Source organism: Sceloporus undulatus, chromosome 2 (assembly GCF_019175285.1).
Source record: "Sceloporus undulatus isolate JIND9_A2432 ecotype Alabama chromosome 2, SceUnd_v1.1, whole genome shotgun sequence".
NCBI classification, from domain to species: Eukaryota; Metazoa; Chordata; class Lepidosauria; order Squamata; family Phrynosomatidae; genus Sceloporus; species Sceloporus undulatus.
Genome location: NC_056523.1, coordinates 129,779,326 through 129,791,296, shown reverse-complemented (window position 1 = coordinate 129,791,296; position 11,971 = coordinate 129,779,326).

Below are 11,971 nucleotides of genomic sequence, written 5' to 3'. Positions count from 1 at the left end.
GGAAGGGTTGCTCCCCAACCGGCAGGAACCTGGACGCATAACAAGATTATAAAAAGCTACAGAGTTGTGCTATATTTATTTGACTTTATTAATAGACTTTTCCTGGTCCTGTGGAAATTAATTGCCCTTCCAAGAAATTCTGGACTAATTTCAAGATACAAAAACAAACACAGCCAGCAGAAAAATAACATGCTCCTCACCCAGACGGCTTTTGGCAACCTTACAATTACATGGGCTATCAAGGTCACCCAAACCTCAGTGAGCCCTGCAATGAAGCAGAGGATTCAGGGATTGTCCTGGTAAGAGCCAACAACATCTTTCCCCCAGTAATACCTGCCATAATAAGGATGAGCATTTTGTTGGTATGTCGGATATTCCTCATTGCAGCAGTACAAACCTGAACAGTAAACACAGTCTGAATCTAGCAACATTAAATGCCATCACTGTTACAAATAACCCTTTACACAAGAGGCAGAGGTGAGGAAGTCACTTTAAAATAAGTAATTATTGCAGTTATATTTTCAGTGCCTCCAGAAGTAATTGGCTAAGAATAGTTTTGTTGTTGTTGCGTACCTTCAAGTCATTTCCTGCTTATGGAGATCTTAAGGCAAACCTATTTTCTGAGGCTGAGGAGTCATTCAGATGTCTTTTTTTAAAGTGCAACAATGCAAATCATCTCACTCATTCATTCCAGGTTTTTTATTCACACTATGGAACCTGATTGATGCACATCTCTGCATGTTCAGTTGCTCACACATGCAAGCATTTGAATAAAGATGGAGTTGACAATGCGAATGCATTCGGAACACGTTCAAAGCAGGCAGCATTTTATTCTGGGTCTGTTCGGGTCCCTTTGCGCCAGTTATTCACACTGTTGATGCAGATCTTTAAAAAAACTCAGGGAAAAATCTGATATCAATTATCCCAGATTAAGTGGGAGGGGTTGCAGCCCCCCACAAAAAAACTTAATCAGGTACATTCAAGATATGTGTGAACAACAGGGATTCTGGATTATTTACACAGTGTGAATAACCCTTGTGTGTGACTCACCCAAGATCATCATGTGGGTTCCAGAAATCGAACCCTGATCTCTAGAGTTGCAGTCCAACATTCAAACCACTAAACCACACGGGCTCTCTAATACTGCAATTTTTAAAAGGTTAATTTCTACCTGTTTAATCAAAGTAATTACAACTTTGTTTTAAAATAGCCTATGATACAAAATACACCCTTCTTTCATCCACCTCATCCTTGTCTCAGCACCTACAACAAACTATGGGCTGTTCCGGATGGGCATATAGTATGTCCCCGGGATGTACTAGGGTTAGGAAGGGGCGTCACTTCCTGACGCCCCTAACCCTAGTACATACTGGGTACGTACAAAATGGCGGTGCCCGTCCACACGGGGGCTGCCATTTTGACGTCACGGATGCATAGCGTCTGGACGTCATGCGCCGCTAATGATGTCACGAGTGTGCCATTGGCGCCTTGCAACATCATAACCGCACCGCAAAAAGAAGCGCCATTTTGGCGCTTCTTTTTGCAGCGCGGAGGAGCCGCACGGTTTGGACGCTGAGGCTCCTCCACACTGCAAATGATGGCAGCGGCAGACTGCCCATTTTGGGTGGTCTGTAACGCGCCAATGAAACAGTGTTTGAATCATATTTTATTCCTCCTTCACTATTTACTATGGCCTCATTTTAAATTACTATAAACATAATTTAAAAGGTACAGTTACAGTATAAAAGGGATGTTATCCCCTATTACAGTACAATCATAACTTGGATATAATGTTGTTATTCATACAGCAGTAAATACCTATACTTTCTTCCTTTGTAACTAATTACTTCCCAGCAGTTACTAGCTGCTTCCTAGCTGAATTTCAATGTATTTCCAACTTTAGTAATGTCTGTATCTACTAAACCACAATTCCTGGCAGTGACATAGTACAGTGGGCCCATCCCTTACATGGGGGATCCAGCCTGGACCCCATTCACACAAGGGAAAAAACACGTATGCTTGAGCCCCATTAAAAACAATGAGACTTGTGAATGTGGCACATGCCATTGTTTCCTCCCGGGCACAGCTTCAGCATAAGCTGAAAGTTGCGTATAGTGTGCCCGCGTATGGCATGGTCACACTATATTTTTTTTTTATTAATAACACATATATTTAAAAACACAATAAAATCTACTGTTGTCACATAATGGAAAAGACATTTAACTTATTTTTATAATGTTCCATCTTGTTGTTATACTTTGCATTATCAGTTCCATCTATTTCAGTTCCATCTACTTCACTAAGGACTTTATCATATGGAGAAAATTGGAAGTTTAGACAGGATAGAACCCAGGGTTATCCAACATATTAAACGCAATTGCGCAAATGGTTTTCAGACAACGTTGTGTGCAAACCGTGTGCAATCCAAACAGAAAGTGTCAGGAATCATAAAATAGGCATTTTTTGGCAAAACATGTTTTAATTTCCATTTTAATTACTAATTTGCTTTCTTTGTGCAATTGCTCCAGTGTGAAAGCTATTTGCAATTTGTTTATGGGATTTTACTTGTTGCCAGATTTCCCATGATTTTTTGGGGCGAGTTTACTTGAACACAGCTTCTGGGGCAAAGAGTGTTTTCCTCACGGAAGACCTCTTGGAATTCCCCCTGGAGCAGAAGACTGAAATGGAGGATTTGTCCTAGAAACTGAGGATGCCTGCCTGAGCTTGTGGCTCGGACCAGACCCAGCAGGTTTGAGGAAGAAGGAGTGTACCTCCTGCCTTGGTCTCTTGGCAGAACTTGAGCAGAAGGGCCTCTCTCCTTCCCTTGGGCTTGCAGGAGCACCTTCTTTGCCTGCTGGGAAGTGAAGAGAAGTAAGGGCTGCACAGGAAGCCTCTCTCTTGCAGCAACACCAGAGCTAGCTAGCCACTTTCCCCCATCAGACAGACAGACAGGCAGTCCCTCCCATCCCAGGCAGGCAGGCAGGCAGGGGCCGGAAAAGTGGAGCAAGGAGGGAGGATTCCTGCTTCCTTGCTTTTGCTTGGGCTGCAAAGGGCCATCCAGACCAACTCCATTCTGCCATGCAGGAACTTCTGGCTCCAGGGCTGCTTCCCTCTCATTGCCATTCAATGTCTCTCTGCCCCACAACCCACACCTCCCAGGAAGAAATGTCAGATTTGTGCATCACTTCTGGTGATGCAACTATTGCTTCTGTGCGCATGCTCTAAAAAAGCTTTTTCCAAAACAACAACGGCATTTATCCACATCCATGTGAAAACCAAATACACTTTCTCCTGTTGGTAATATGCTTTTAATGCCTTGTGCTCTGCATATAAAAATCAGCGCAATTGTGCGCTTATCCAGGATGCAAGCACTTCAATAATTTTTGGGATCGAAGCACATAAGTTCCTGTGTGACAAACTCCTAAGACTAAGCTATGTACTTCTCATCCAGTCTCACAGAATTTGTCAAAAATCATTTGATTTCCATTAAACTATCATATTTCTATTGCTTTTTCTGCTATTTTTTTTCTACTCTTTTTCTTCTGACAAATTCCCTCATGGTTACCTCTGATAATTGTTGCTTTTTTTCTTTCTTATATGCTACATAGATTTGTCCATATAATTTCCCAGTAGTCTCTGACTTGAATCCCTTATTTTTCAATGGCATCATACCAACTAATTTTAACAGCCAGTCTTCACTCATTGGTAGCTCCTCAGTTTTCCATTTTTGAACATTTTTAAAGCATATTTCAAGCATATTGCAAAAGGATTATAGCTTTAATCTTGCTGCTGTCACCTGGCAGTGACATAGTATAATCTGAGTGTTTAAAGTTGTTTACATATTTTACCATAGTAATCCCTAGCATCGTTCTGTAAGGAAGGTAAGCCAATATTATTTCTCTAGTATTATCCCCATTGCAGACAGATGGATGAGACCAAGAAAAATGTTACCTCGTGTATTTATCAGGACAGAGATGAGATTTAAACCAGGGAACTTCCAACTCAAGTTCCATTTCTTATTATGCCATCCCCTTTCCAAATGGAGCTATAGGAATGCAGGGGAAGATGAACAGAATATTCCCTTACACTGAATCAGATCACTGGTTTCTCACATACTATATTACCCTATGGTTTCAGTACTAACTGGCATAGTTGTATAATGTTCCCATGTGCTGGGAATGGATTACAGCTTTAATTGAATCAAAACAATAAAAAATGGGTGAGTTTTTTGAAGTTTTCAGTCTTTGTTGAAGTGGTAGTGAAAAATGTACAAAGCAAAAAGAGAGAAAGAAAGATGCAGAGAGAAAAGGAACAAAAGAAAGCTGTCATATCCAGAATGAAAGGTGTGAGAAACTGCAGAGGAAGGAAACGGCTCTGCATATAGGAAGTGCTAAAAATGCTAATCCTGCCAACCTGCCAAGAATAAATGGTGGGGCAAGGCAAGAATTACAACAAAACAAACCATAGAATGTAACTTTGGCTTCCAGATAGGGAAAAAGAAGAAGCAAGCGCAAGAGTAGTGTTTTATTCTACTATGACAGTTGAGCACCAAAGGGGAAATGCAAGCCAGGCTGTGAAATTTCTGGGAGATGTCAACAAGGATCCTCCATCATGACTCATCCTGCCTGAACCAAATCCCCTGCACATAAATCTATTGCCTGGAAACTGACATCATAAGAGTCTCTTCTCCATGGGAAAAGTTATTTATTTTTATTGTTTTATTAAAATTCTTATATTCTACCCTGTACCCATGCATCTTAGTGAGAGCTACAATAACACCAATTTTGAAAATTTGAATATTAAAACAGTAAGTTAATTTACAGTCTAAATACATATTAAACAATATAAATTAAAATAAATTAATGATGTGTTAGAGCAATTCAAACCATGTATATATGGAAATTGGATAAAATCATTAGACCCGTTCCCAAGGCTTTAATAACGAGCCACATTTTAACTTTGCACAGACCCCAAACCGTTCAGGGCTTTAAATGTCATCACAATGAATTCAAACTGAAATATTATGACAGGAAGTGCAGTTCCTTTAAGACCGGTGTTACATGGTTTCTCTATGATGTTTTGGTTAGCAATCTAGATGTTGCATTTTGCAATAGTAGCAGCTTCCAAACTGCTTTTCAATGGTAATTCTGCAAAGTGTATATTGCAGTATCAGGAAGTTACTAGTTCATGAACTACTGTGGCTAAGTTACCAGGAAAAACTGTCACTGGCAGATCAGCTAAACTTGAACCATGAGGTCCACCTGGTACTCCGATACCAGAGATAGATCTAAAAGTATTCCCAAGCTATGCAACCACACCATCCAAGGAGTGCAATCCCACCCTGGTCAGGTTGCCTATCCAGTTACTAGACTCAAGAACCACCAGTCCATATAGCCTCCAATTTAAACAGGATTTAGATTAGTTTATTAAGATCTCATCCAACCCATCTCGGTACTAGTCCAGCACCTACATAGCCCAGTTGCTCCCTAAGGAAAGGAAAAAATATTGCTGAGCATCATTGACATACTAGTGGCACCCAGTCCAATACTCCTAAAGACCTCATCCATCTGCTTCATGTAGAGATATTGAACGGTTTTATTTCCATGAAGCTGAACAGAAGCCCTGCAGTGTCCCTCTCTGGGCAAGGCTACATGTTACACTAAATACAAAGCCCACCCATTTTTATTTATTTAAAATGAAGCAAAGTCATACAGGCTGAAATGGGGAAGAAAAAGAGATGTGTTTTTTAAAAAAATACAATAGTGGAAAAGAAAATCATTTTGTTTGGAATTGCTGGAAAAGTGTCACCTGTCATCATGACCAATTTCTTTTCCCAAGGAGGGGAGCTGGAAAATATTTTTTGTAATTTCATAAAACAGTGAATGAAGTACTGTGAAAAGATTGTTTTAGTTTCAGCTTGTTTAGTGTCATTTGCTCTTTAGTTTATAAATTTCAAAGTTGAAAAAGCAAGTTATATTACAACTTAAAACTAAAAACACCATAACACAATGCATAGCATAATGAATTAAAACCAAATGCCCTCCCAAAGCTTAACTTACAGCCTAACCATATTATGTGTATATTCAGTTCTTGAGCTCAATAGGACTTCCAAGTGGAAAGCTACACCCCAGCTTAGCTCATTCCTACATTTCATTTTTCCTAATAGCTAACTTAGAGGGTTGAGTGTAAAGGATCATAGTGTAAAAGCCATAGTGTAATATTGTTCCACCTCATCATTACCTGCAAAGGATATGTCTTGAAGAAAGGATCTTTCCTAAATGATCTGGTGTGTTTTTTTAATTACATTTTACTATATCCTCCTATTTACTGCTTTGTTGCCTGAGTAGTATGTAAGCTCAGCCAGGCCATAAGAAGCTGGTAAGGCTTCAGGGTATGTGCCTGTCACCTAAGGTTGAGTCACCAGAAAGATGGCTATTAGCCGACCACCTAGGAAAGCAGCGGTGGATGTGATAGTTCAGCACATTCCCCAGTCCTCCACAGCTGCCTTACACACCTACAATAATGGTGATGGAATGGTGGGAAAAGGGATAGAAGTTCCTAAGATTCTTGGATTATTCAGATCATTTGCTTGTAGACGGCATGGAACAACTGCAATCTGCATTAGTAGAGGGAATTCCCACATTAAGAAAATCATAGATCTTCAAGGTGTTTGAGACTGAATACATTATTCAGTGATTCAGAGGGTATTTGGGTCAAAAGGCAACATAAAAATAATAACAATATTCCTGAATATTGCCCAAGGCTACTATTACAGCCAGTGTGGTGTACTGGCCTGCTGAGCACTGAGCTAGGACTCTGGAGTTCAGGGTTCAAATCCCTGCTCAGCCATGGAAACCCACTGCATGGTCTTGGGAAAGTCACACTCTGTCAGCTTCAGACAAAGGTAGCCCTCCCTGGAACAAATCTTGCCAAGAAAACCCCATGATAGGTTCACCTTAGGGTCATCATAATTTGGAAACAATCTGAAGGCTCACAACAAAAACTTACTATGCAGAACTATCTGTAAAAACCTCTCACTCTCATTCTGCACACACACATATTTGTATATGTGCATGAATACTCATATTCTTTTGGTGTCCATTTGGTACACAGGTACTCTCTTAGGAGGTACACCTAAGAGCACAATGGATCAAAGTGTTTTTAAAGGCTTTATCTATACATTTCAACTATGATTATGAATTATGTCCTGAACAAAGTAAAACTTTTTTTGAGAGAGAAAAAATCCCAAGCACACAATTTATGTCAGGACCATAGTACTGGCAACTGCCATCTAGCGGACTTTTCAGGCAGCGCTTTCAATGGTTATGATGGAATACAGTCCTGCTCGTAAATGTTCCAGTATTAAGGGGCTGGGAGAGAGAACGAGATATGACAGGACAGCATTTGTTTTCTCGCCAAAGAAATAGGTCATGAACTCCTCATCAAGAGAAAAGATTACTTTTTTTCAGAGTAGAGAGATCTGGTAGCACCTTTGAGACTAACTGAAATAAAGAAGTTGGCAGCATGAGCTTTTGTAGATTTCAGTCTACTTCCTCAGATGTATTTAGTGAAGTGGAAACCAGGGACAGACATATATATGTCACTGATATGCAAGAATGTCAATTCAAATTCAAAATCCTTTGTGTACGGAAATGAAGTAGCAAGTCCAGTTTAACAATGGTTGTTAGTGAACAAAGACATTGTGAACTTTCCAATGTGTATGGAAATCAAGAGGCAAGGCCACTTTGGCTTTGGAAACAACCCTGTAGGTGAAGAAAATAGATAAATGTAGGACAGCCCCTGAGGATGGGGTCAGATAGTGTTGAAATGTGTGTAGTGAGCCAGGAAACCATTGTCCCTGTTCAATCCATCGTTAAGGGACTATAGTTTATGGATGAATTCCAATTCTGCTGTTTCTCTTTCCAATCTACCTTTGTAGTTATTTTGTTCAAGGACCATTGACATCTGAGATGGAATTACCTAGGGAGATTTAAATGTTCTGCCACTGTTTTTTTGTGTATTCCCAGCACTTATAGATATAATTTTTTGAAGGGGTAATTTTCAGGATTCCTCTGAGGTTAAAAGATTACGAAAGGCTTCACGCCTTTACTTATATATTAAGCTTAGACATTGGCTGATGAAGTCTTATGATGGCTTCTTTCAGAGGAGTTGGAACACAACCTTTTTTCAAAGAAGCATATACAGTACAATCTCCACCACTCAACTAGTCAGCCCTTCTCTGGTGGTTCTAGTCTGCCAGAATGGACATGGGCCTAAGATAAGTGGTTGCACCTCACTTCTCCCAAGCAACTTGTAAACATCACCATGCTAACCAAAATGAAAACCCATTCATCACAACTGATTAATTATTTAATTATTTCTTCAAGGTATCCTTTCAATATGAAATCCAAGTTGGAATGTAGTCTTCTTTGGATCACCTACCCAATTTACAGGTCAACAAAAAACTCTCCAGGATGTGGAGAATCAACTACACAATTGGCTCTAGTAGCTGGGACTGATGGTATTTTAACCCATCCTTACATTACAACATATGCTGCCATGAACACTATTGAGATCCTGCTCTTCCTGGCAACTAAAAGGATCTAGGTTTGTTAGATGACCAGGCACACAGAAGTGAAACCTAATAACCCTTTCAGAGCATGGGTTAAATAAGACTGTCAGTGGAACTCTAGAAATGCCATGACCAGAAGGTCAGTTCCGTTCATAAGGAGAAAGTGTAAGAGACATTCTTGAGAAGCAGGGAGCAATGCCTTATGATATGCAATTTTGTGAGGCTGCATATTTATTGTTGGTGTCACAAAACTAATGGTAAAATAAACAAGCTCAAGATTGTCTAGCAGTTTATATATGCAAGACCCTACATTTGATCCTCATTATTTCATATGCTGACTTGTGAGCTATCAAATGTAAAATATTACTTCTGAAGTGGGATGAAAGTTTTGCTGCTATTAGACCCAGTGCTATACACAAGTCACCAATTTATGTTGCATTTAACATTACTAAATGTATATACAGCTAGGAGTACTTTTATGACTATCATGGGAGGAAGAATACATGACTTACAACTGTTGTTGAGACAATCTGACTTGGTATTACTTTTGATTTGTCTAGTTGATTCTGGCAAACAATCAGCAGGCCATATACTTCCTGATAATTCCACTGTCCAGTCACAGTGATAAAGTTTAGTCTGCTCAACAAAACTACTTAGTGTGTTACTATTGCTGTTCTCCGTAGAATACAGAAGCAAGTTTGTGAAAAACAGGAACTAAAGGAACATACAAATGGCAAGAAAAACACTACAGTGAAAGAAAGAGGGCTATCAGAAACCAGTGTGAAAACACAAACTTGTTAAATTGAAACAACAAATACTACATATCACTACAGACGAATGATGCCAGCACACTAACATCAAGCAAATTCAAAACCTCATAATTTTTTAAAAAATAGATTTCTTTGAAAAAACATGTCATTTTCTTTGAAAACATATTAGAGATTTTAAATAGCATCCCCCCAAAAGGAAAACTCAAGACATTATCCATACATCCAAACACAAATATTATCAATATTCCTTTTCAAGCTGTCAACTCAATAGAATCTGCTTTCGAACATAAACATTAAGTTATCAAGAAACATTCTAGTAAGTTTTCAATATAACCACTGTTTCTTTACTAATCACAACTTGCTAACCTTTCTTAAGCTGAATGCAGTTTTAACTCTCAAATAAACACCTAGAGAAATCTGCAAAATGATCATATTCAACATGAAGAGTATTATTATAGAAGCGTATTCAGCAAGCACTAAATATTAACAAAATCCTGCTAATAAAAGACCTAATCCTGAAAAAAAGCAGAACCAGCCATGGTTTGAACAAGTTGAGGTTTGTTCCCTGGATCCACCTCAGTCCATGGCAAAGGACAGAAAAGAAATGCAACCTTTCAAAAAGATGATTACCAGCTGAGTCATATTCCAGTTGAAGTGAACTGAGCTGAGCCTGTGACTATACATGCCTGACTATACATGCATACAGCTAGTTCAGGGCAAGCTGAAATCTTCCCATGCCTACCATTTGCTGAGATAATGAGTACCCAGATTTAAAATTCTCCACCCATAAAGAATACTCTTAAATATTTTTTCAGTATTGACATAACTATCATTTCAGGGCCATCTCATCATGTGACACAGATATACTGATGCTACATATGGTGCAGAAGGCAGGCTTGGACATTTGTCTCTTGTATGTTTCTGCAGAATATTTTGTATGCACTGTGGCCTATGTGTGGACAGCCGTTCCCCATCACTATCAAATCCAGTAACTACACAAAAGCAAAAATGATAGCAAAATGGCATGGACAGACAAAACACCATATAACTGTATGCAAGTAACCACCAGTTCATAGAATACTTGCATGTTTAAACAGAGATATACATAAAGCCAGAACTCTCTATGGAGCCATAATGTATACAAACTAAACACACCGGGTTAATGGTTAAATTGTACATTTAAGAGTCATCAGTGTAACACAGGGGTCCCCAACCTGGGGTGGCCATAGCCCCATGGTATGTGAGGGAATTTCAGAGGGTGCAACAATGAGTGGCTTGTGTCCTTGGAGTCACAAGTCATCAGTAATTTTTCCATGAATAAATTAGAATTTAATTGCTCAATTTAGATTTCATTTTATGCACTGAGCTAAAATCTTATTTAAGTTCAGTTTGTTCACCCGCAGTATTCTATATAGTTCGATTTGTGATTCCAGAATTAGAAATTAGACTTCTTCCTCTTCAAACCTATTACTTTTGTAGGGGCTGCAAACATTAAACAAACATTTTCTAGGAGTGTGCCACATAGAAAAGGCTGGGAACCCTTGTTGGAATATCTGAACATAGCCAAAGTATGGTAGCATTATGTGAATGAGCCTCAGGTTCATTCACTTCCCCACTTCTTCTAGTGAAGCTGTTATGTGATCAGATGCTTTTAACTCCATTTGTAATTAATCACAATTTATTATTACATCTGAACCTGAACTGTAGCTAATTTTAATTACTGAAACAAGCCAACTTCATAAACCACAATTTGACATTAGCTTGTCTTAATAAGCCATAACACAAACTAATTTGCTGACATTTGGACATAATTTTTGGATTTTAACAGCCACAAAAAATGAGAAGGAGAAAAAAACAACATATATTCACATATTGGGGTTTTTTTTTCCCGGGCTATGTGGGCATGTTCTAGAAGAGTTTATTCCTGATGTTTCACCAGCATCTGTGGCTGGCATCTTCAGAGAATGTTTGCCTGGAAAGGAGTTCCTCTTTTCCAGGCAAGCAATCTCTGAAGATGTCAGCCAGATGCTGGTGAAACATCAGGAATAAACTCTTCTAGAACATGCCCACATAGTTCATAAAACCCACAAAAAACTATGGATGCCAGCCATGAAAGCCTCCAACTTCACATTCACATGCTTTACCAAAGTTTCAGTTTACATGTAAACACAACTATTGTGACCCTTAAAGAGACAGAAATGAAGAACCCAAAGAACAGCCCACTACTTTGGTCTGCTATCTCCTGTAGAAAGAACAGAAAGAGCATTCTAACCAACAACAGTCAATATCTCATAAATATTATTGTTCATTACTTTCTATAGATTACCAAGAGTACAGTTTATCTATTTTCACTTATTACTCAGGAAATCTGAAAGAATAGCCAGATGTATCCAGTATTTTTCAAAAGTGTATTAGAATAAGGTCATATTCTTCTGACAGTTTGCTCTCGTGGTGTAAAAGACAATTTAAAAAAAAAAAACACCACCACCACAACTCCTCAGAAATTGAAAATGAAGATGGGGGGGGGGTTTGCTGGTGAAGTAAGATGATGCCATACTCCTCAGGGGATCTGAAAATCCAATCCATGATGCCTCAGATTCAGCAAACAGGAAAGCTAAATGATGTCTTT